The sequence below is a fragment of the Oryctolagus cuniculus genome, chromosome 8 (genome assembly GCF_964237555.1).
Source record: "Oryctolagus cuniculus chromosome 8, mOryCun1.1, whole genome shotgun sequence".
Lineage (NCBI taxonomy): Eukaryota > Metazoa > Chordata > Mammalia > Lagomorpha > Leporidae > Oryctolagus > Oryctolagus cuniculus.
In genome coordinates this window covers 122,604,835-122,628,906 of record NC_091439.1, presented here as the reverse complement: position 1 = coordinate 122,628,906, position 24,072 = coordinate 122,604,835, and the positions used below count along the sequence as shown (strand labels likewise).

The 24,072-nt window shown below is 55.9% G+C and overlaps 1 protein-coding gene and 1 long non-coding RNA gene across 10 annotated transcripts in view; one reads left to right on the top strand and one right to left on the bottom strand.

Moving 5' to 3' along the window:
* The window catches only part of LOC127486595 (forkhead box protein P4-like), a 69,237-nt gene extending 65,009 nt beyond the window's left edge, over window positions 1-4,228 (bottom strand). For 2 of the 9 annotated variants that reach the window (XR_011378517.1, XR_011378518.1), the window contains exon 1: window positions 3,656-4,228. The gene's annotated coding sequence lies outside the window, so the exon portion shown is untranslated. The remainder of the gene's footprint in view (window positions 1-3,655) is intronic. The other 7 variants (XM_070048169.1, XM_070048170.1, XM_070048172.1 and 4 more) reach the window with 5 other exon arrangements.
* The window catches only part of LOC108177425 (uncharacterized), a 66,378-nt gene that overhangs the window by 35,605 nt on the left and 6,701 nt on the right, over window positions 1-24,072 (top strand). Inside the window, exons 2-3 of the long non-coding RNA XR_011378520.1 lie at window positions 120-258; window positions 2,037-2,174. This is a non-coding gene — a long non-coding RNA (uncharacterized lncRNA). The remainder of the gene's footprint in view (window positions 1-119; window positions 259-2,036; window positions 2,175-24,072) is intronic.

The following is a 24,072-nucleotide window of genomic DNA, read 5'->3' as shown; positions in this document are numbered from 1 at the left end:
ACATCTCAGTCCTCGCTCTGCTACTGCACCGTTGCCACCTCCGTGTCATCTCAGACAAGTCACCTCCTCTCTCTGGGCTTCATTTTTCCCAACTCATAAAATGAAGGTTAATCCTCCAGCATTTCCAGGACTCTGCCCAACGCGTGGCCCGGCCGAGCTGGCAAACCAACAACGACAAAAGTCACCCGGTGCCCAGCACTCCTCGCGCCCAGCATCAAGCAAGGTGCTTCCTGTCGGCTCCTAGACAGACTCTCCAAGGTGGGTAGCACTGACCTACTTTACAACCTAAGAAAATGAAGGTTCCAAGAGCTTAATTAAGCTCCCCAGAGTCCCAACTCCACTGCCAAGTTCCAAAGCCCTTTCCACTCAGACACGTGCTGCGCTCTGGGAGGCCCCAGTCCCTTGCACTGGCTTCCACAGTGCTGGAATCAAGTCTCAGGTAGCTGCACCAGCCATGGACCCTCAGGTCCCGGTCAAAGCTAGCACGTTTGCCTTCCCTGGGCCCGGCAGGGCTGTGATGGTGGTGCCACTTGAGAGAAAGGACGCTTGAGGAGCCCTCGGATGGCCGGGCTCATTACTTCACACGATGGGGGCTGTCTGAGAAGCAGAACTTGTGCCTGCTTGGGATGGGAGTGGAGGGGCCTGGAAGACAGGCAGTGGGGCAGTAAAGGGCTAAGGTGAGGGAAGGAGGGTTAAGACTAGCAGGGTAGGCTTCCAGCTTCCTGGGGAGGGGCCCCTCCCCCCTCTCCCCTCCAAGCTCACACCTCTTCTCTGAAAGACACTCAGCTCCCACCCTCCCCTCCCTGCTGTGGAAGCCTCTCTCTCCAACCCCAACAAAGTGAGATCCAGGGAGCGGACCCCAGCCCGCACGTTGTGGGCACCCCAGTACCCAGCCTGGGACCTGCCCAGACAGAATGGGGGCTCAGTAGACGTGCGAGGAATTACTGGATCAAAAGAAAGTGGCCCAGTCTCCCCCTTCCTCTCCCCAAGGAAGAGGTGTGTTTAGAGTAGGGGCCCAGCAGGATATGCACATTCCTGGCAAGAAGGGACCTACCTGCCTGAAGCCAAAAAGGAAGTTTCTGGCCTAAGGCGGAGGAAGGGGGATGGGGTGTCTTGCCAGGGTGTGTGTGGAGGGCACTTACAAAGAAAGAAGCAGGCCCAGCCTGCCCCGCCCAGCCATCCTCCAGCCTGGAATCTGGCCTTTCCTCTCCCGGGGCTCAGGGCTTCCCCAGTTCCACAGTTCCTGGGAACCCACCCATGGCTGGGAGACACAAACCCCACCCAGGGGCCCAAACTTCAGTGCCAGGAGAGAAAGTTCCCACAGTATCCCCCGACTTGGTGCCAGGGCCAGTACCAGGATAAAGCAGGGGCATGAGGGTCCAGGAGGGAGAGCTTCAGAGGTCACTGGGGGCTAGGGCGCCAGGGCAAGGTGGCACCCACAGCCCCACCTCCTTCCCACACCACCTGGCCTCCCTTAGTGGGACCAGCACCAGACATGGAGCCCCCAGCGAAGTCTTTAGATACCCAGACGTCGGGAGGCAGGGAGGCAGGCAAGCTGCCCAGATGCCCCCAGCACAGCCCTGGTAGTGCCCTCCCTCCTGCCACAGGCCACGAGAGCGCAGAACCCTCAGCAAGACAAAGTTTCTCAAGTTAAACACACACACACACACACACACACGCACACACGCACACACGCACACACGCACACAGGCACACACGCACACAGGCAAGCAAGCAAGCCTGCCGACTTCCCCAGCGGTTTTCCGCGGGGGCGGGTAAAGGTTGTCTGAGGCTCACAGCTCCCCCTGAGCAGCCTGGTCGCAGTCCGGCCTCTGGTCCCTGTGCCCACCTGCCGGCCCACCAGGAGCGTTGTGGGCTCTGGGTACCCGCGGCCCCGCACGGCCTGGCCGCCAGGGAGCATTGCTAGTAGCACCTCCGCAGAGAGCGAGCTTATGGGTTGGCGGCTGGACGGATCCGACCCTCCCTCAACGTCGGGTGGCACTGACAGCCCGGCTCTCCTCCTTTCTGCGTGGTAGAAGGGGCGCCCGGGTGAACCCCAGCAAGTGGCCCTCAGTCTGCGCCATGGTGACCGGTAATTCCAGACCCAGCACAGTCCATGCCAGGACGGGCTCCGTCGGGTGCTTAAAACCAGCGGTGAAGATGCTCAAGTTCAGGTAAAAACCCGCATTGGCCAAAACGCTCTAGGGCTTCCTCGGGCACCACAGTAGAGGCCGCCCCGCAGCCGGGTTTGCTCCTCGGGGGCCCCCCACCCCTCTCCCCGGCTCCGGGTGCCGGGCCATTGGTCATGAGACCGGTTACTGGGGCGCTGGACATGCCAGTGACCTCAGGATGCCTAGACTCCCCGGGTGCCGGGGGAGTGAGGAAGCGGCCAGGCAGGGGAGGCACGGGCCGCTCTCCCAGGTGCAGGTCTCCGAGTTCCCTACCCTTTTCCTACAGTTGAGGGGGTCGGGGATGGGACAGGGTGGGTTTACAGGTGGCCCCAATTGGGTGAGAATAGGGAATCCGCTGCCATCAGGGCCTCTGCCTCCAAATCCGCATCCCGCGAATTTAGCAAATTAATCACACGGCCCTTTCCCGGCGCGGCTGGGACCCCAGGTCGTTCAGGGCACTCCCGAACTCCAGAGCCGCGGGCTCTCCTCCGGCACAACCCAGGGAAGTTTGGCCGCTGTTGAAGGGGAGCGCGAGGCGGAGCGCCGCCGGCATGGCCGTCGGGCACCGAGAAGCGTTTGGGGGGTTGTCCCAGGGAGACACCAGAGCCCCTGGGCGTGGGGTGGGGTCTTGCTCGGCCACGCCGGGACACTCTTCCCTGCTGGCCTCCGGCCTGGGGCCGCTCCCTCCTTGGTGGGGCGGAAGCTCTCCCCAAATGCGGCGAGTAGGGGAACGGCCCCCCACCCTCCGATTGCGGGGCTCCAAATCACAGGGAGCACCTTCAGACGCTCCGAGGTCCCCAAGAACTTTTCCACTGGATCTCAGAGCAGCGTGAGGGATGGGGAAACGCAGACACTGCTCCCGGCACTTCCGAGGTGCGCCCTCGGCGGGACCCAGGCGAACCGCGGGTCCCTCTGCCTGCGACGCCTCTCGGGGTGTCCCGCACACAATGCAGTTGGGGGAGCCCACTTGCCTTCCCTTCTCAGCCCCGGCTGGTCCAGCCCGGGAAGGAGTCTTTGTCTGACTCGGGGCAAGGGGCTGTCGCGCCCCCCTAAACCCCATTCCCAGCGGCCCGGCGGGTCGGGGGGGAGGGACGAGGGCGCAGCCCAGATTCTGGGGGAAGGGCGGGTCTCAGTAGCCACTCCAGACACCCCCACCCCCGCCGGCCTCCGGCCTCCGGCCGCCCGCCGCCCCCCGCCCCCATCGCCGCGCCGGGGCCCCCACCTGTTCCCTCCGTAGCTCCGGCCCGCGGGGGCCCGGCCAGGGGCGGAGTGTCGCGGCTGCGTGGGGTCAGTGCGCTGGGGCCGGCCCTGGCTGGAACAAAGTGCGCCAGCCGGGGCCCGGCTCGTCCCGGCGCCCGGCGCGGCTCCGGCGGGCAGTTTGCAAACACAAAGTGAGCCAGGAGCAGGCGAGAGTGCGCGAGCGAGGGAGTTGGTCTGGGCGCCGGCCCAGCCCCCACCCGGTGCCGGCCCGGCCCGCCACCTACCTGTCCCGCCCGGCCGCTCCGTGCGGGCTCCGGCCCGTCAGCCCGCGCGGGGCATGGGGCTCGCTCGGGGCGCAGCCGGGCCCGCCGCCGCCCGCCGGGGCTGCCCCTCCGCGCCGGCCCGCGCCGCGCAGCTCTCGGGCGTCCTCCCCGCCGCCGCGCTGGCCGCCGCGCGCCTCAGCCCCGCCGGGGCATCGCACTCTGTGGGCAGCTCGGCTCGCCCGGGCTCTGCTCCTCCTTCCCGGTGCTCCCGCGACGCTCGTCCGCTCGCTCCGGCTCCCGAGCTCCGGGACCCCGGCGTCCCCGCCCCCGGCCCAGCCCTGGTTCCGGCCCGGGCTCCTCCCCGCCGCGCCGCCGCCGCCGCCCGCGCCGCGCCCTCCTCGCGGGCCGGGGGCTCCGTCCCGGCCGCCGGCCGCACCGTCCGGTCCGCAGGGGTGGCCGGCTCCAGACTCCGAGGGGCTGCGACTGAGCCCGGGCTGCGAGTGGCTGCGAGCGGGCGGCGCGCGGGCGGGGCGGGCGGGGACGCGGGAGGAGGGTGGAGGGGAAGGAGGGAGCGCGCCGAGAGCTAGGGAGGAGGGAGCGGCGAGCGGCGCGGGGAGGGGAGGCCAACTTCTAGCGCTACCATAATTCGCCTAAAGCAGGTGCAGCCGCTTTCCCCCCGCGAGACCGCCGGCCGCGCGCGAGCGAAGACCACGTGGACCAAACTTGAGGGGAGGGAAAACTGGGGACGTGGGCCGAAGACGCGGGGCCGCGGGTCGGAAAGAGGGGGCAAGGCGTTGAGATCCCGAGGGTTCGGCCTGGCCCGGGACTAGTGCCGCGGGGACCCTTTGCAAACCCCGGCCCTTTCGCCGGGAGTCTGGAGGTACGGCCACGTCCCGCTCGCACACGGTTCACTGGTTCTCCGCGGGCTGCGCCCGGCGCGGGGAGTGGCCGGGGGCCCCAAGCCCGGAGCTGGCGTCGGGCGGAGGCCCTGCCCTGCCTCCCCGCTGCTCCCCACTGCGCGGGGGCTGTGGGTGGGCTTTCTGAACCTGGGTGGGGGCGGGGAGGCCCCGGGGGGCTTTTGTAAACCCCCCCCTAGCCCGTGCAGCCGCCCTCCACCGAGGGGGAATTTCCCGGAAAGCGCTCTGCGAACCAGAGCAGGAGGGGACCAAGGGCACAGCGAAGTGCGAAGTTGAGGCGACTACCCGGACACATTCGCCAGTAAACAAAATTCAGTCTCAGAATGCGGCTTTTGCGCCGGGACTGGAAAGACAGCGGCGGCGGCGGCGGCGGGGTGTGTTTGGGTCGGGAGGGGGAAGTCCGGGAGAGGAAAGGCCCGGGATCCAAAGGGGCGGGCTCTGTTGGTAGCAGACGCCCCAGAGGCCGTAGAAATCTGCATAGATCCTCCCCGCAGCCCTCCGCGCCCGAGACACTGTCCGTCCATCCGTGAGAGCTGAGCTGGGCGGGCGAGGTGAAGGGGGCTCCCCAGCCCAGAGACGCCTGGTCCCCGTAACCAAGGGAGGGCCCCGCTGTGCAGTGAGGACAGGAACGCAATGGCTCTTTTTGAAAAAAAAATTTTTTTTTATTAGGAGGCAGAGAGAACTCTCATCTTCGGGTTCACCCTTCCGTCAATAGCCAGGGGGCCAAAGCAGGAGCCAGGAATTTAATCCAGGTCTCCCAAATGGGTGGCAGGAACCTAATTACTGAAGTCATGGCCGCTGCCTGCCTCCCGCTGGCTTCGAGGGTCCCAGTTAACAGAAACCTAGAATAAAGAGCAGGAGCTGAGGATTGAACCCAGGCACTTGGGCATGGGAGTGAGAGCCAGGCAGTGGCTCCCGAAGCCTCTCCTGGCCCCAGTTACCCTAGGCAAGTGGGCAAGGGGCGGGCAGGCAGACAATGCTTCTGTGGAGAGAGAACTGTCTTTTTTTTTTTTTTTTTTAACCTTTTCGGAAGGTGCAACAGCCAGAAGTAGTTGTAATGTTAGTGTTATCTGCCCAGATCCAGATCTTACATATTTGCCCTGTTGGGCAGGTGTGACAAGTCCAGCTGGAGCCTTTGGGATCTCTGGGTGTGAAATTGTTGGGGGACATCTCCAAATGCCATTTATTTGGATATCGTGGTGTCCTTTCCTGTGTAGCAATAGCAGTGGCAATAATAAAGGAGCAGCTGGCACCACATGCCAGGCCTATTGATTGGCTCATTTAATTGGCACAGGAACCCTATGAGGTAGATCGTTCTGCAATCTTCATTTTGCGGAGAAGGAAACTGAGGCACAGAAAGATCACACTACTTGTCCAGGTGTCCATAGCTGATTAAACAACACAGTGAGAGCCACCTGGGTTGAGCACAGGGCACTAGCTCGTGGGGTCCTGGATACAGCACTGCTGCTGTAGGTTACGGGTAGGAGGAGGATGTTTTTGGAGAAAGGAAGCTCTTGGTGGAATAATCTGATTTATGTTCTGTGGAGAGTGAGCTTGATGGAAGGCATGGTGTGTGGACAGCCCTGGACCAAGCCTGGAGGGGCAGTTAGCTGATGACCACGCATCTTTGCTCTCTTCCTAGCCTTCCTGCAGCGAAAGCTGAAGGTGGGATAAGAATTAGGGACTTGGGATACAAAAGGAGATTTTTGCACAGAGGAGGTGGGATGAGATTTATTTATTAATTTGAAAGGCAAAGTTAGAGACAGAGGGGGAGAGGTCTTCCATCTGCTAGTTCACTCCCCAGATGGCTGCAGAAACCAGGAGTCTGGAGTGCCATCCAGGTCTCACAGGTGCGTGCAGGGGCCCCAGCACTTAGACCATCTCTGCTGCTCTCTGAGGGTATTCACAGGGAGCTGGATCAGGAGTGGAGCAGCGGGGACTTGCACAGGCATGCAGGCTGTGGTTTAACCTGCTGCGCCACAACACCAGGCCCTCTCCAGCTCTTTGCAGGTGAATTTTCCTACTACCTATGTCTCTGCCCCATTGCCTTCCTGCAGCCACCCTCCACACCTCACAGGTGGGCTCACCTGCTCCAGGGGACTCCCTGAGACATGCTGCCACTTTCCATTTCAGTTTACGTGGGTCTCCAGTCTGTCTCCGTTCCCAGCACCCTGGGAGTCATAGTGAGGGGCCCAAAGAGGCCCAATCCTCACCTCAAGAGCACTTCAGTGAGGAAACAAAGTGGGGCCAAGGAAGGATCCAGAAAAAATGCTTCCAAATTAAAAAAAAAAAAAGCCCAAAACCCTTCTTTCTGAGAAGGTTGGAAAGAAGCACCCTTGGTTTCCAAAGAGGAGCGATCCGGAACAGCCGCAGGGTCCCAGCATGGGATTCTGGGCAGGTGTGGTCAGGAAGCAAGGCCCACGGCCTGGCCCTAATAGGAAGGCCACGCTCCAGAGCACAGGACCCAGAGTCGGGCAGCTGGCACTGGCCGGTGTCTAACTGGGACAAGTTGCGCGATGTCTGAGCCGCAGGTTCCTCGCGTGTTGGGACCATGCCTCCACAGGCGGTCCGCAGGACGGCATGAGAGCACAGGCGGAATGCCCAGCCTGCCGACGTGCTGCTCAAGTGCCCTCCAGAAATGCTCATGTTCCCTTTTGTGAGCCCCATTCCCCCCACCCTGAAAAATGAGGCAAAAGCTGCAAATCCTGAGATGCTCCTTCATAGCTGCCTGCTTCATTGCCTGCAGTAGGGTGGCTCAGAGAGGTCAAGGACATAGCTAGGAGGTGGCACAGCAAGAACTGGCCCCCAGGTCTTCCTGCTGTGGGATGAAGTGGGCTAATGGTCAAGGGTCTGATGCTCAGGGGGTGGGGAGACTATGTACAGAGGAACGTTAATCTCCTTATTCCCACAGTCCCAGGACATCTAGGCTCAGGTATTGCGTGCTTCCATTCATTTGACTGCTTGAAGCTGTGTTTTTTCTTTTTTTTTTTGGGGGGGGGGGGAGACAGAGTGAGTGCCCATTTGTTGGCTCACTCCCCAAATGCCTAAAACAGGGTACAATTAGCAAAAGGTTGGAGCTGTTAACTCAATCCCAGGCACTCTATAGGTGCAGGGGATTAAGTTGCCACTTGAGTCGCTGCCAGTGACTGGTGTCAGAATAATACAATAGTTCAAGTCCCAGCTGTTTCGCTTCCAATCCAGTTCCCTGCTATGTGCCTGGGAAGGCATCAGAGGGTGGCCTAAGTGCTCAGACCCCTGCCAGCCATGTGGGAACCCGGGATGGACTTCCAGGCTCCTTCCTGGCTTTGGCCTTGGCTATTTGACCACCTGGACCTTATGGCCATTTGAGGAGTGAAGCAGTGGGTGAAAGATCTCTCTGCTCGTCTGCCTTTCAAATAAAGAAATCTTCATCAAAAAGCAAAAAGCAGAAACTCTGATATGAGATGCCAGAATCTTTTTTTTTAAAAAGATTTTATTTGTTAACTATTTGAGAGGTAGAGTTACAGAGAGTGAGAGGGAGAGAAAGGTCTTCCATCCACTGGTTCACTCCCCAAATGGCTGCAATAGCCGGAGCTGGGCCAATCCGAAACCAGGGGCCAGGAGCTTCTTCGAGGTCTCCCACGGGTGCAGGGGCCCAAGGGCTTGGGCCATCTTCTGATGCTTTCCTTTCCCAGGCCATGGCAGAAAGCTGGATCGGAAGTGGAACAGCCAGGACTAGAACCGGCGCCCATATAGGATGCTGGCACCACAGGTGGAGGAATTAACCTACTGTGCCACAGCCGCGGCCCTGAGATACCAGAATCTTAACTGCTAGGTCAAATGCCTGCTCTGAATCTTACTCTTTTTCTCAAAAAACTTTTAGTTATTCAGGAAAACACTTCATCAGCATAATATTGCAATTTTCCTAAATAAAGAGTGCTTCAAAAAACTGGTGAGAAATAGAATTCAAAAGTAAGTTTAGGGGCACAGCAATGAAGACTCTGCTTGGATCACTGAGTGCCTGTGTTCAGAATCCCGACTCCGCTTCCAATTCTAACTTTGCACTAATACACACCCTGGGAGACAGTAGCATGGAATTTTGGGCCCCTGGCTTCTGCCTGGCCCAGCCCTAGCCATTTTGGTAGTTGGGGGGAGTGAACCATTGGATGGGAGATCGCTCTCCCTGCTTGTCTCTCTTTCAAATAAAATGAAAAGTAAAATTTTTCAAAGATAAGTTGGGGGCTGGTGCTGAGGTGTAGCAGGAAAAACCTCTACCTATGGCACCAGCATCCCATATGGGTGCCAGTTTGTGTGTCAGCTGCTCCTCTTCCAATCCAGCTCTCTGTTTATGGCCTGGGAAAGCAGCAGAGGATGTCCCAAGTGCCTGGACCCCTGCATCCATGTGGAAGACCCAGAAGAAGCTCTTGGCTTCAAATTAGCCCAGCTCTAGCTGTTGCAGCCATTTGGGGAGTGAACCAGTAGATGGAAGACTTTTCTGTCTGTCTCTCCCTCTTACTGTCTGTTACTCTACCTCTCAAATAAATAAATAAAATCTTTTTTTTCCAAAGAAAGATGAGTTTATTCTGGCGCAAAAAATTTGGAAATCTAGACAATTTTTCCACAATGTGCATTTTCTGTGAACTGTTTGAATACCATCTTATATGCACAGATTTTAATTTTTTTGTACCAAAATAAACTCACCTTTTAATTCCATTTTCCAGCAACTTTTTGAAGTATCCTTACACATACACTCCTATACGTGCACCAAAGGCGTACGCCTGAGTGCTGTGTCTGCTGTCTACTCACATATGCCAACTGTTCACAACAGCTATCAACAGAGGAACAGGTAAACAAGTCATATTCTCAAACGTGGGCCAGTACTTGGCAGTGAGAATCAAGGAACTATTGCCACATGTAACAACAACATACTGTTGGCCAAAAAGGCCAGACATAAAAGAAAAAAAAAAAAGCAGACAGTATGATATTGCTGACCTGAAATTTTAAAGTCTGTCAAATTAATTGATGGTGTTGGAACCCGGGGAGTGACTGCTGTAGGTGGACAGTGATGGGGGGCTTTGGCAATGTTTCATTTTTAATTGGGGATTGGGTTACATGGGCGTGTTCACTGTGAAAGATAATTGAGCAGTGTGCACACTTAGGCTTTTATGCTTTTTTATGTACACCTTTTTGCTTAAAAAGAAAAAAAAAAGGACATTTCCTTGCTGATAAACGTGAGGCCTTTTGTACATGTGAGCTGTGCCTGCCATGACTGGTGTCCCAGAGCTATACTCAGCATGGCTGCCCTGTCTTAACATGGGAAGTGGAAGGTGTCGTGTGCTCCAGGGTGGTGGTGGTTGGTTTTACTCAACAGGTTTGGAACGTGTATCTCTGGGCCATTTATCTCAGAGCTCCTGGCGAGCTTAGCCCCCCAGGTCCAGGCTGCTCTGCTTCCTTGATCCACACAGGGAGGCGGCATCTGATGACTGGCCCTGGTGGTTTCCCTGCAGTGGGCTTACCTCCTGCTCAAATTCTCCCCTCCCTCTCCCCCTCTCCCCCAGGCAAGTTTCCCTCCCTTCTCCCCTACCCCTCTCTCAAATCTTCTCTCCACCCCAGCCCTGTCTCCCCACCAGCTTCCCAGTCTATCTGACCCAGAAAGACCCACTGTCTGGCTGCCAGGAGATGGGAGAGGGAGGGAGGGAGGAGGGTGCGCTTTTCCTTCTCCACAAAGGCCCCTGTTCCCCAAGATAAATGACAACTTAAACAAAGAAATATTTCATTAGGGGTTGATATCTTAATGAACTGTGCAGGAACCTTCCAGGCGCCCTTCAGGCCCCCCACCCTTTTTTAAGGAGGGGCTCCTGCCCCTGGGGGAGGCGGATCAGCTTACCATATTGCCCCTAGTAGAGGACCATGGTAGTGTGGGGCGCTGTCCCAGGGGCTGCCTGCACAGGGCTGGGCTGCCCTTTTGGGTGCCAGGCTGGCCAGGTGCTTGGGCCCTGGGAAATGTTTGAAGCCCCTCATCTGCCCCCTGTGGTCACCCCTGGGGATTCAGTAAGACGCAGGCCTTGGCCAAGGGCTGGTGGGCATGGGCCTTGGGGCAGATTAAAATCAATCATTAAAGATCAGGAAACGAACCATAACTTGGCGGCAGTAAGCAGCTTTCCATGGTTAGAACACAGCACCTTTGGATCCCATGAAATTCCTTTATGGGTTTCTGTGCAGGAAGAGAGCAGACCCAGCAGCTCCCTGGGCCCTTGTGTCACTCTGGTCATCCGTGGCATGGGTGGGTGGGTGGGCACAGGGTGTTTGGGGTGGGGAGCAGAGGCCAACAAGAGGCACAGTGAAGGAGGATGGCACCAGCGCTGTGGCACAGCAGTTTAACGCCCTGGCCTGAAGCACCGGCATCCCATATGGGCGCCAGTTCTAGTCCCGGCTGCTCCTTCCTCTTCCAATCCAGCTCTCTGCTATGGCCTGGGACAGCAGTAGAAGATGGCCCAAGTTCTTGAGCCCCAGAACCCGTGTGGGAGACCCAGAAGAAGCTCCTGGCTCCTAGCTTCTGATTGGCACACGTTGTGGTCATCTGGGGAGTGAACCAGCAGGTGGAAGACCTTTCTTTCGGTCTCTACCTCTCTCTCTTAACTCTGTCTTTCAAATAAATAAATCTGAAAAAAAAAAGATTAAAAAAAAAAAAGAGGTGCAGGGAGAAAAGCTCTTTCCTTCTCACCCTTCATCAGCCATCCCACATCTACCTCCTCTGTGAGCACTCAGGTTTAAATCCCAATTCTGTTGCTGCTGCTTCGGAAATCCCGAAGCGAGGGGCTTAATCCCAGTTTCTCCCCCTGCAGGATGAGGAGAGAGGTGGTGAGGAATATTATGGCTCCTAGGGTGTTCTTGTCCACAGAAGCACGGGAGAAACTGCGTGGCTCCTGGTATGCCTTCTTGGTCACCTTAGGCCCCTCCTACCTCTTCCCCTTCCTCTTTAGCGGGGGAGTCATTGATGTTACAATGTGTTCTTGGCCAACTTTAGTGTCCTAAGCACATAGTAACTTTTAACACATTGTGTTGCCTGTCAACTCTTGCCCATTTATGTCTCATTTCTCCAACTAGATAGTACTCTTGAGACCAGGGTCCTCAATTTTAGTCATTTTGGGACTTCCCAAAATTACAGCCAGCTTGGTGTCTTTTGCATAGTAGGTGAGCAGTAATGCATGTTGACTTGATTTGATACTCTAGAACAAAGTTTAAAAAAACAAAGGTAGGGATCGGGGTGGTGGAGCAGCAAGTCAAGCTGCTGCATGGGAGGCCGGCATCCCATACTGGAGCGCTGGTTCAAGTCCCAGGCACTCTGCATCCAATCCAGCACCTTGCAATTGTGCCTGGGAAAGCAGGGGAAGATGGTCCAAGTACTTGGGTCTCTGCAACCCACATGGGAGTCCTGGATGGAGCCCTGGGCTCCTGGCTTCAGCATGGCCCAGCTCCAGCTGTTGCAGCTATTTGAGGCATGAACCAGCAGGTGGAAGATCTCTTTCTCACTCTTGGCTTTCCCCTACTCACTCTGCCTTTCAAATAAATAAAATAAATCTTTAAGAAAACAAAAAGAGCCTGACACCTTAGGGCAAGGTGGCGCCCTGCAGGTATCAGCTGGGGGTGTTGAGCATAGGCAATAGCTGTGTCTGCATTAATGGCCAGTTTAGGGCAGGGGGTGCAGGGGGGCTTGGGTAGAAATGGCACAAGGTGGCACCGCCACTCTCTTGGAGCCATTTCTTCCTCCCAGGTGGGCTATGCTCCCACCTCCAATTCGCGCTTGTCTGCTCAAGGTATTTTCAGAACTCTCTGCTTAGCCAGGAAGCCTTCCTGCCCAGTGGGACCTGGGAGACCTGGGGCATGGGATCTCAGTTGCTGGCTCTGGCAGGTGCGGTGAGAGGAGGAAAATCAAACATCAGAGCCTAGGTATAGCTGCATGCTGGGAATAGCCGCCGCCAGTTGAGTGTCTGTTGTGCATCAGGTACTTTTTTTTTTTTTTTTTTTTTTTTTTTGGACAGGCAGAGTGGACAGTGAGAGAGAGAGAGAGAGAGAGAGAGAGAAAGGTCTTCCTTTGCCGTTGGTTCACCCTCCAATGGCCGTCGTGGCCGGTGCGCTGTGGCCGGCACACCGCGCTGATCCGATGGCAGGAGCCAGGTGCTTCTCCTGGTCTCCCATGGGGTGCAGGGCCTAAGCACTTGGGCCATCCTCCACTGCACTCCCTGGCCACAGCAGAGAGCTGGCCTGGAAGAGGGGCAACTGGGACAGAATCCGGCGCCCCAACCGGGACTAGAACCCGGTGTGCTGGCGCCGCAAGGCAGAGGATTAGCCTAGTGAGCTGTGGCGCCGGCCCAGGTACTTTTTATATGGATGTCAGGAGCTCAAAAAGTTTGTGGAAACAGAATTAAGATAAGTTTGTTCTGGTGCGAACACATTTTGAAATCCACGCACAGTTTTTGTTGTTCTTTTGTTTCGTCACAGTTTGCATCATTTATTTATTTATTTGAAAGAATTAGAGAGGGAGAGACAGCAAGATTTTCCATCTGCTGGTTCATTCCCCAGATGGCTGCCACAGCCAGAGCTGGACCAGGCCAAAGCCAGGAGCCTGGAACTCCGTCTGGATCTCCCTCATGAGTGGATGGTGCCCAAGCCCTTGTGCCTTCTTCAGCTGCTTTCCCAGGCACATTAGCAGGGATCTGGATTGGAAACGGAGCAGTCTGGACTCAAACTGGCACTTGTATGTGATGCCCTCATCACAGGTGACGGATTAACCAGCGGGGCCATAACACCAGCCCTTTCCTTGAACTTTTTAAGGAGCCCTCTTTATGTATGGATTTCAAAAATTTCAAAAACTTTTTCACCAAAATAAACTTCCCTTTAAATTGCATTTTCACCAACATTTTGAAGTACCTGTATATCCCTGATCCTCATTCTTGGTTTCCCAGTTAGGCAAAGGGAGTGCCTACGTCCATATCCTGGCCTGTTACACACCAGATGGCTTCAGAGCACTACTATATGGCTTCCCTTCCCCTTTAAGAAGTCTGGGTCAAGGTCATTCCCTCTGGGTTTCCGGCCTTGAGAGGTAGGAGGTGAGGGCCAGGGCAGGTCAAGAGTGCCCTGGCTGGAAGTGGAGAGGATTTCCAAGCCACCCAGCCCTCCCTGCCTCCTCCTGGGCCACAGGCCAAGAGTTGGGGCCAGTCCCTAAGTCACAGAGACTTGCCGAACAGACACCTTCGGGCTGCAGATGTGATGAATGGGAAGAAGTGAATGCCTCTGCGAATGCTGGAGAAGACTGAGGGGCGGTGCCAGAGGTGGCGGGCTGGGGGGCTGAGGACTCTTGCTGTCCGAAGCTTTGCATTGTACACCAGCAGGAGGAGAGAGGATTTCTTGATGGTGAAGTTAGCTCAGCTTAGGGATGTGGCTGTCTCCTGCTGACAACTGTGGGACCAGGGGAGCCGTTGGTCTGCCTCTTTTTTGAACAGGAAGGTGGGTACCTGGCAGCAGGGATGGCTGGATCCCTCCCCCCACAAAGACCGAAGTCACCGGGAGCATCAACACATGGTCTACTTCTCAGGTTTTTTTTTTCTTTTCTTTTTTATTTTTTTGACAGGCACAGTGGACAGACAGAAAGGTCTTCCTTTGCCGTTGGTTCACCCTCCAATGGCCGTCGTGGCTGGTGCGCTGTGGCCGGCGCACCGCGCTGATCCGATGGCAGGAGCCAGGTGCTTCTCCTGGTCTCCCATGGGGTGCAGGGCCCAAGCACTTGGGCCATCCTCCACTGCACTCCCTGGACACAGCAGAGAGCTGGCCTGGAAGAGGGGCAACTGGGACAGAATCCGGCGCCCAGACCGGGACTAGAACCCGGTGTGCTGGCGCTGCAAGGCAGAGGATTAGCCTAGTGAGCCGCGGCGCCGGCCCAGACTTCTCAGGTTTCATAACACATCTTTGTATAGTTTAGGGTCTCCCAGAAGCAGATCCCAAGACAAGGGTTCAAGTACAGATACTTTCTCTGGGAGGTGATCTGAGAAATATAAAGCTACTGCAAAAAGTTCATGGAAAAATGGAATTAAAAGGCACATTTATTTTGGTGCAAAAAGTTTTCTAGTCCATGCATAATTTTTTTTCCTCACAGATGTGAGCAAGAGGAGCACCACCCCAATGGGGAACTCTGGCAGTTATGTGAAGCTGTGCATATCACCAGCAAGGGAGGGAGTACCTCCTACCAGCACCCTCTTGTCGCTGTTTGAGACCTGCTTCCAGGCTCAGGAGCTCTCAAGTACACCCGGCTTGTTCGGAGCTAGAGCCAAAGGTGTTTCCAAGGCCAGAAAACAAGCCTCAGGCAAAGAGCAGGTGCTGGCAGCCAGCGGCTTTCTAGTGGAGAGGCAAACGTTGAGAGCTGCAGGCAGGGCGCCAGGCTCCTCCGGTCTCCAGAACTTCTCCCTTTCGTGTGCCTTGGTGAGATCATCCTGTCTTTCACTGTCCCCTGTCGTATCTTAGTGTTCTTCGAACTTCAGTCTGGATCCTTTGCTCTCAAGCTAGCTGCCCTCTTGGACAAGCCCATCTGCTTTGACTACCACCTGTAAGCTGGGGGCTCCCGGTCTACCCTCCTAGTTCAAGGTTTGGAACTTGAACCTGTGCCCGCCTCTGTGGGCCTCCAGCAATGGCACATGCAACATATCCTGGAACCAAGTCATCCTCTTTATCCAATGCGTGCTGCCCTCTGCCTGAATCTCTCCCTATTGGTGGCACTATGATGCCCTTGGCTACCCTAGGAGATGGAATTGCCCCTTGATTCTCCCTATTTCTTCCTCTTCATATCCAGCCCATCACTGAGTTCTGTCATGTGGCTTCCAAAGCATTTCCCAGAACCACTCTCTCCCCTTCAGCCTCACTGCTGTTTGTTGGGACCCTCATCACCTTCCGCCTCCTAACTGGCTCTGCACCTTCAGCCTGATGCCCTTACTCGGCCTCACTCCAGTGCACCTTCCACAGTGGTCAAAGAGTTCTGTCTAAAGCACCAAGCTGAACTTATCATGCCCTGCTCAGGACCCATTCCTGATTCGAGCACCTTGGCCTGGACACAAGGAACAAAGTGTCCTCTTTTTTTTTTTTTTTTTAAGATTTTATTTATTTGAGAGATAGAGTTATAGACAGTGAGAGGGAGAGACATAGAGAAAGGTCTTCCATCCACTGGTTCACTCCCTAGATGACCACAATGGCCAGAGCTGGGCCGATCCGAAACCAGGGGCCAGGAGCTTCTTCTGGGTCTCCCATGTGGGTACAGGAGCCCAAGGATTTGAGCCATCTTCCACTGCTTCCCCAGGCCATAGCAGAGAGCTGGATCAGAAGAGGAGCAGCTGGGACTCGAACCGGCGCCCATATGAGATGCTGGCACTGCAGGCAGGGGTTTAACCTACTGCACCCCAGCGCTGGCCCCAAGGTGTCCTTTCTTGAACCTCTGATTCCATCCTTGGCCACGCCCAGCTCTGCCCCCTGGGACTTGTGGCAGGTGGAGTGGGCTCTTGTCGGTTGAGCTTCCTCTCATACCACACCCACTGCTTGGAGTACCTTCCCTCTTTAGCTTTCACTGCCTACTCTAAGACCTAGCTCAGATGGCACCTCTTGGAAGTCTTCTTTGAATGCCCCAGGCTGGATTAGACACTCTCTTTCTTTTAAGATTTATTTTATTTATTTGAAAGACAGGGTGACAGTTGAGGTAGAGAAAGAGAGAGAGGGCTTCCATCCGCTGGTTCACTCCCCAGATGACCAAAATGGCTGGAGCTGTACCGATTCGAAGCCAGGAGCTTCTCCCAGGTCTCCCACGTGGGTGCTGGGGCTCAAGGACTTGGGCCATCTTCTACTGCTTTCCCAGGCCATAGCAGAGAGCTGGATCAGAAGAAGAGCAGCTGGGACTAGAACCTGCGCCCATATAGGATGCCGGCACTTCAGGCCAGGGCTTTAACCCACAGCGCCAGCCCCAGACAGTCTTCTCTCATACTACTGTATCAGTCAAGCATCAGAAAACTTTCTTCAAATGGGCTTGACTAACAATCGGAATGGATTGGCTCCTATAACTGAGGCGGGACTTGCTGTAGATGGGGTGCAATCCAGGGGGTTAAGATGATGCCCGTGGATTCTCCACATTGCTCACCCTTCCTGTCTCTGTGTGGGCTTCATGCCCAAAGCCTTGGAAGGAGCCCCATCAACTCCTGACTCACGTCCCGCCCCACGCCGTTGGATGAATTTTTCCAGCAGACACTGGCTTATTTGCTCCTAAGGGTTTACTTGCCCTTCTCAAACCAACCAAAGTGGCTCACGCTTGCAGAGTCCTGCTTCAGGGGTTGGCATACTGGCCAAACCCTGCGCACCATGGGTTTCTGTAAATCAGGCTGTGTCCGAACACGCAATGCCCATTTGTCTATGTGTCATCTCTGGCTGTTTTGTGCTGCAATAGCAGTTGCAGAGACCAGCAAACCTTTCTGCAGAGGGACAGATGGTAAATGTTTTGGGCTTTGCAGGCCAAGAGACAAAATTGAGACTATTACATAGGGTTCATGTACTAAGAGAAAATAAATCTGCCCACAATTTTCATTAATGAAATTATAATTAGAAAATTAATTGAGGACAGTGTTTTCATGTTGCAGGTCTGTTATAAGAATGATGGAATTTTAGGGGAGAAAACATTTGCTTCAGTGGGGTTCAAAGTTTAATGCTCCCCATCATGAAGTCAATGGCAAATGTTCACCTGTTAGCTCACAGACCATTCGAAAACAGGCAGGACTTGGTCTGCAGGCCACAGCTTTCAGACACCTGAGTTAAATCAAACCTTTGTAGAGTTAAAGGAATGTGCTAGTCAGCTTTCTGACACTGTAAATACCTGAAACAGGCTACTCATGAAGGAGGGAAGTTTCTTTCAGCCCATGGTTTTGGAGGCTCACAGCCCACAGTTGGACAGAACCTCAGGTTCTGGGGTCTGGAGGCCGGCAGTGGTGGAGCCGGTGCGTGGAGGATCCCATGGCGAACCCGGAAGCAGAGACAGAGAACCTGTTCACCTCCTGTGTCTGAGTGGATGCTCCTTAAAAAGTCACCGTGATCTGGGCCAGTGCCACGGCTCACTAAGCTAGTCCTCTGCCTGTGGCACCGGCACCCCAGATTCTAGTCCCAGTCAGGGCGCCGGATTCTGTCCCGGTTGCCCCTCTTCCAGTCCAGCTCTCTGCTGTGGCCAGGGAGTGCAGTGGAGGATGGCCCAAGTGCTTGGGCCCTGCACCCCATGGGAGACCAGGAGGAAGCACCTGGCTCCTGGCTTTGGATCGGCGGCCATTTGGGGAGTGAACCAACGGGAAAAGACCTCTCTCTCTCTCTCTGCCTGTCAAAAAAACAAAAAACAAAAAACAAAAAAATCACCATGATCTGATTGTTGGGCTCCACCCCAACAACTTAATTCCAAAGGCCCATCTTCATTTACCCTAATGGGATTAAGTTTCTGCCCCTGATCCATTAACCATTAGCATAAGACTGGGGGGGTGTCAAACCTTTACCTCATAGGCCTTTTGGGGAACACTCAGACCTTAGAGGAAAAGGAGATGGCAGATCATTCTGATGAGAGATGACACTGACACACACAGGCCACCTTTGTGAAGAGCTATTCACAGGGTAGGGGAATTAATAAGGGATTTCTCCATTAGGCAAATTCGTGTTCATCGGGCCCCTGATAATATCCCTTTAAGGAAGGCAGGCCAAGGGTGATTGTGCCCTTTTCCACAGGGAGACCAAGGTTCAGGGAGAAGTAGCTTGTCTGAGATTGCATACCAAGGCCTCTCCTTGTTGAGTAATTGAATGGTTGTGGTGTTTGTTGGGAGGCAGAGACAGGGCTGACCGTAGTGTGGGAGGCTGGGTCTACTGGCCCTGTGACACAGTGGTCTATAGGACCGGGGCTGGTCAACACAGGTGCTCAGGAATGCAGTGCCCTCTCCAAGATCCTGTCTCCCTTCTAACTTCCTATGCAGAGCACAGTGGCCCAGAGCTAGAGGAAACCAGGCTTCAGGCAAGAAAGCTGAGGAGCACACAGGACCCCACACAAGCGATGGCTTGGGACACCTGTGTCCCACATCAGAATGCAGGTCTGAGTCCTGGCTACTCTGCTTCTACTCTGGTGCCCTGCTAATGCACCTGTGAAGCAGTGACTGCTGGCTCAAGCACTTGAGCTCCTGCCATCCACATGGGAGACCCTGATGGAGCTCCTGGCTCCTGGCTTCAGTCTGGCCCAGTTCAGGTTGTTGTAGCAATTTGGGGAGTGAACCAGCAGATGGAAGACCTCTCTCTCCTTCTGCCTCTCTGTGATTCTGTCTTTTAAATAAATCAATAAATCTTAAAAATAAACAAACAAAAAACACAAGGAACACCGAGGACTGCAAACAAGAAGACTGATAGATCTTTCATTTCACAGCCTCCAGCCTGCACTCTGGCCCCACCTGGGCCCTTGCGGAGCACCCTGATGTCCTGAGGGCCAGGCTGTGGCCAGGCCTCTTTCAGGGCTGCGCAAGGCTGGGGAGGGGTCCTGGGAGTGGACAGAGGCAGCCGCATGTGAAGGGCAGGTGCTGGCTTCCTTTGCAGGAAGATGATGTGTTGGCCCCGGGGTGTATGCTGATACACACACAGAGATGGGCACACACTCCCGTATGCAGACCCATCTCCTACACACGTATGTGCACATTCTTGTGGCTTTACAACATGTTCAGATACACATGTGCCCATACACCTGAAGTAGTTTCCTGGGACTGGCCTGGGTACCACACTCTAGGTAGCTGAAAAGTGAAGTTAATTGTCTCAGTTTTGGAAATGAGACATTCCAAGGTCAAGGTTCCTTCTGAGACCAGCAGGGGAAGATCTTCCCTTACCTGTTGCTGGCTTCTGGTAGCTAGCCCCAGGGGTTCCTTGACCTGGGGGTGCATCGCTCCGATCTCTGCCTCGAACTGTCACACGCTGTTCTCTGTGTCTTCACATGGGCATCCACTGCACGAGGGCCACCCTCCTCCACACAAGTTCATCTCAACTGATTACATCTGCAGTGGCTTTATTTCCAAATAAGATCATGTTCTGAGATGCTGGTGGTTAGGACTTCAACATATCCTTTTTTCCAGGGGACCCATAATTCAACCTATACCACTACCCATGACCATAAAATTTCACACACACACACACGGGACTCCCACAGTGACACACAGATACACACCCACACATTCCCATGGTCATGGAATCACAAATACCTGTCTCTACTCCCAGGAGCACAGCCTCCCATGGTCTCAGACTCACACACGGCCGTGCCATCACTCACACATGCCCCCTTAGCCTCCTAGTCTTACACACAGCCCTTCTCACACTCCCATGGCCCCCTCCCTGCAGCCCAGTGGCCACACTCGGAAGCTACCCTGCCGAGGTCAGACTCGGAGCCCCAGCATATTTGCAGCCGCTCACTCAGCTCCTGTGGTTCTCATCCCCTCCTACCCACATGGCCCTTCCCCTCCGCTCCCCCCACCCCGCCCTCCAGCTCACACGTCTGATCCCCCAACGTCACTGGGAGGAAGCGGCAGTCTGGCTGCTCTGTGCCACCCCAGCAAGGCACCCAGTGGTTACCCCTGCGCCCTCTGGAGCCAGATGCTGCCCAGAAGCCTCCACAGACACCCCCTCTTCTCCCGGGGGCAGACAGACGCACACTCTCACTGCACACGCCCCTCGGCAGCCCCACAGCAGCAGTCTGTTCCTCATTATGGGCCAATGCGCCTGTTTACTCACCCAGCTGGAGATGGTTAGAGAGTGATAAATAATGAAAGAGAAAACAGGCTTTTCCCCTCTGCGGCTTCTATTTATGTAACATGTGTCACAGTGCGCTCACAGACTTTGTTTCGGAGCTGGTTGCAGGAAATAGTTTATTTTTTCCGGACGGTGGCTTTAGGAGGTGGGGGTGGGGGGCCAGCGTTGGGGTTTCTGGTCTCACACCCATGGGAACTTTGGGATCTAGCTCTCAGAGCCCTCTTCTCCCAGGGCAGACATCGTGGCTCGAGGTGGCCTCAGAATAGGGTTCTCCCACCCCACTGATCTGGAAGGAGCTGGTGGCTGAAGGCGCCTCACAGCTGCCTCTAAACTCTCCCAAACAGATGGGCTGGTTGTGGGAGCCAGACAGCTGGAGGCTAGGCTCCCTGAGAAGAGGCAGTTGGACACGGAGCTTCCTAGGTAGCGTGCACCTGTTAGGGGAGAGGATGCAGAAGGATTCCTTCCATGAAATAAGAATCACAGGACCCCCACTTGGTGTTCACTTAGCACATTTGAATCTGGGGGTCTCTCCAAGGCCTCGCAAGGTCTAATTGCTGCTTCTCAACTGGGTAATGGGGAGGGGCTTACCACGGTTTGCTCAACTGGTGGGTGAGGAGTCAGGACTTCAGATTCATGTCTCTGATTCCAGAAGAATCCTCACCCCTGCCTCACCTTCCTTCTCCCAGGAGTACCTCCTTGATAAAGTTCTGGTCACATGCATGCTAAAGAAGGTGGTAGTTGTTATAAAGGGGTGAGGAGTTGCCGCGTGGGGGAATAGAAGCCATCAGGGATCTGAGAAGCCCCCTCCCTGTCCTGCCCCAGACTTTGTTTCGAAGCAGTGAGCCCCCACCTGAGCCTGTCTCTGAACACCATGTCCCTGCTTCCTATGGACATGGAACTCCAGTGGCACCCCAGGCCACCTGCTGGGGGAACCCAGAGGTACTGCCCTTAAAGGAATGCAGAGTCTACTATGGAAGGTAGACTCAGAAGCTCCCAACTCTGGTGGACTGCAGGCGAGGAGTGCTCAGATGTAAAGGGATGGAGGGGCAGATGCAGGTGTACTGGGGTAGAGGTGCAGGTGTACTGAGGTGGAGGTGGAGGTGCAGGTGTACTGGGGGAGGTGCAGGTGTACTGAGGTGGAGGTGCAGGTGTACTGGGATGGAGGTGCAGGTGTACTGGGGGCACAGGTGTACGGGGTGAGGTGCAGGTGTACTGGGGGTGGAGGTGCAGGTGTACTGGGGGTGGAGGTGCAGGTGTACTGGGTGAGGTGCAAGTGTACTGGGGTGGAGGTAAAGGGTACTGGGATGGAGGTGCAGATGTACTGGGGGCACAGGTGTACTGGGTGAGGTGCAGGTGTACTGGGCGAGGTGTAGGTGTACTGGGGGTGGAGGTGCAGGTGTACTGGGATGGAGGTGCAGGTGTACTGGGGGTGGAGGTGCAGGTGTACTGGGGGAGGTGCAAGTGTACTGGGGTGGAGGTAAAGGGTACTGGGATGGAGGTGCAGATGTACTGGGGGCACAGGTGTACTGGGGGTGGAGGTGCAGGTGTACTGGGATGGAGGTGCAGGTGTACTGGGGGTGGAGGTGCAGGTGTACTGGGATGGAGGTGCAGGTGTACTGGGGGTGGAGGTGCAGGTGTACTGGGATGGAGGTGCAGGTGTACTGGGGGCACAGGTGTATGGGGTGAGGTGCAGGTGTACTGGGGCACAGGTGTACTGGGGGCAGAGGTGTACTGGGTGAGGTGCAGGTGTACTGGATGAGGTGCAGGTGTACTGGGGGTGGAGGTGAGGTGTACTGGGGGCAGAGGTGTACTGGGGGCAGAGGTGTACTGGGTGAGGTGCAGGTGTACTGGATGAGGTGCAGGTGTACTGGGGGTGGAGGTGCAGGTGTACTGGGGTGGAGGTGCAGGTGTACTGGGGGTGGAGGTGCAGGTGTACTGGGTGAGGTGCAAGTGTACTGGGGTGGAGGTAAAGGGTACTGGGATGGAGGTGCAGATGTATTGGGGGCACAGGTGTACTGGGTGAGGTGCAGGTGTACTGGGCGAGGTGTAGGTGTACTGGGGGTGGAGGTGCAGGTGTACTGGGATGGAGGTGCAGGTGTACTGGGGGTGGAGGTGCAGGTGTACTGGGGGAGGTGCAAGTGTACTGGGGTGGAGGTAAAGGGTACTGGGATGGAGGTGCAGATGTACTGGGGGCACAGGTGTACTGGGGGTGGAGGTGCAGGTGTACTGGGATGGAGGTGCAGGTGTACTGGGGGTGGAGGTGCAGGTGTACTGGGATGGAGGTGCAGGTGTACTGGGGGTGGAGGTGCAGGTGTACTGGGATGGAGGTGCAGGTGTACTGGGGGCACAGGTGTATGGGGTGAGGTGCAGGTGTACTGGGGCACAGGTGTACTGGGTGAGGTGCAGGTGTACTGGGGGTGGAGGCGCAGGTGTACTGGGCGAGGTGCAGGTGTACTGGGATGGAGGTGCAGGTGTACTGGGGGTGGAGGTGCAGGTGTACTGGGATGGAGGTGCAGGTGTACTGGGGGCACAGGTGTATGGGGTGAGGTGCAGGTGTACTGGGGGCAGAGGTGTACTGGGGGCAGAGGTGTACTGGGTGAGGTGCAGGTGTACTGGATGAGGTGCAGGTGTACTGGGGGTGGAGGTGAGGTGTACTGGGGGCAGAGGTGTACTGGGGGCAGAGGTGTACTGGGTGAGGTGCAGGTGTACTGGGTGAGGTGCAGGTGTACTGGGGGTGGAGGTGCAGGTGTACTGGGTGAGGTGCAGGTGTACTGGGGTGGAGGTGCAGGTGTACTGGGGTGGAGGTGCAGGTGTACTGGGTGGGGTGCAGGTGTACTGGAGGTACAGGTGTACTTGGGGGAGGTGCAGGTATACTGGGGGAGGTGCAGGTGTACTGGGGGAGGTGCAGATGTACTGGGGGAGGTGCAGGTATACTGGGGGGGAGGTGCAGGTGTACTGGGGGAGGTGCAGGTGTACTTGATGGAGGTGCAGGTGTACTGGTGTGGAGATATAGGTGTACTGGGATGGAGGTGCAGGTGTACTTGATGGAGGTGCAGGTGTACTAGGTGAGGTGCAGGTGTACTGGTGTGGAGATATAGGTGTACTGGGATGGAGGTGCAGGTGTACTTGGGGAGGTGCAGGTGTACTGGGGGGAGGTGCAGGTGTACTTGGGGAGGTGCAGGTGTACTGGGGGAGGTGCAGGTGTACTTGATGGAGGTGCAGGTGTACTAGGGGCTAGGTGTACTAGGTGCAGGTGTTTTGGTAGAGAGGTGCAGGTGTACTGGGGGAGGTGCAGGTGTACTGGGGGAGGTGCAAGTATACTGGTGGTGGAGTTACAGGTGTACTGGGATGGAGGTGCAGGTGTACTGGGGGCCAGGTGTACTGGAGGAGATGCAAGTATACTAGGGGGAGGTGCAAGTGTACTGGGGTGGAGATACAGATGTACTGGGATGGAAGTGCAGGCACAGAAGCTTGTCCCATAGCCTCAGGGGTTCTTACAGGGGGTGTCCTACAAAGATCTCCAGGTGAGGGGAGAAGTGGCCTTTTCCTTAATCAAAGATGTTACTATCTGAGGAGCATAAAAGCACAGGGCATGGGCCCAGTGTAAAGGAGAGGAAATGGCCAGGAAGTGGCTTTCAAATTTAGTGGGTGTCAGATCCCCAAAGCTGATCCCTGGATTCCTTTTCTGGGTGTAGATTCAGCAAAGCAGGG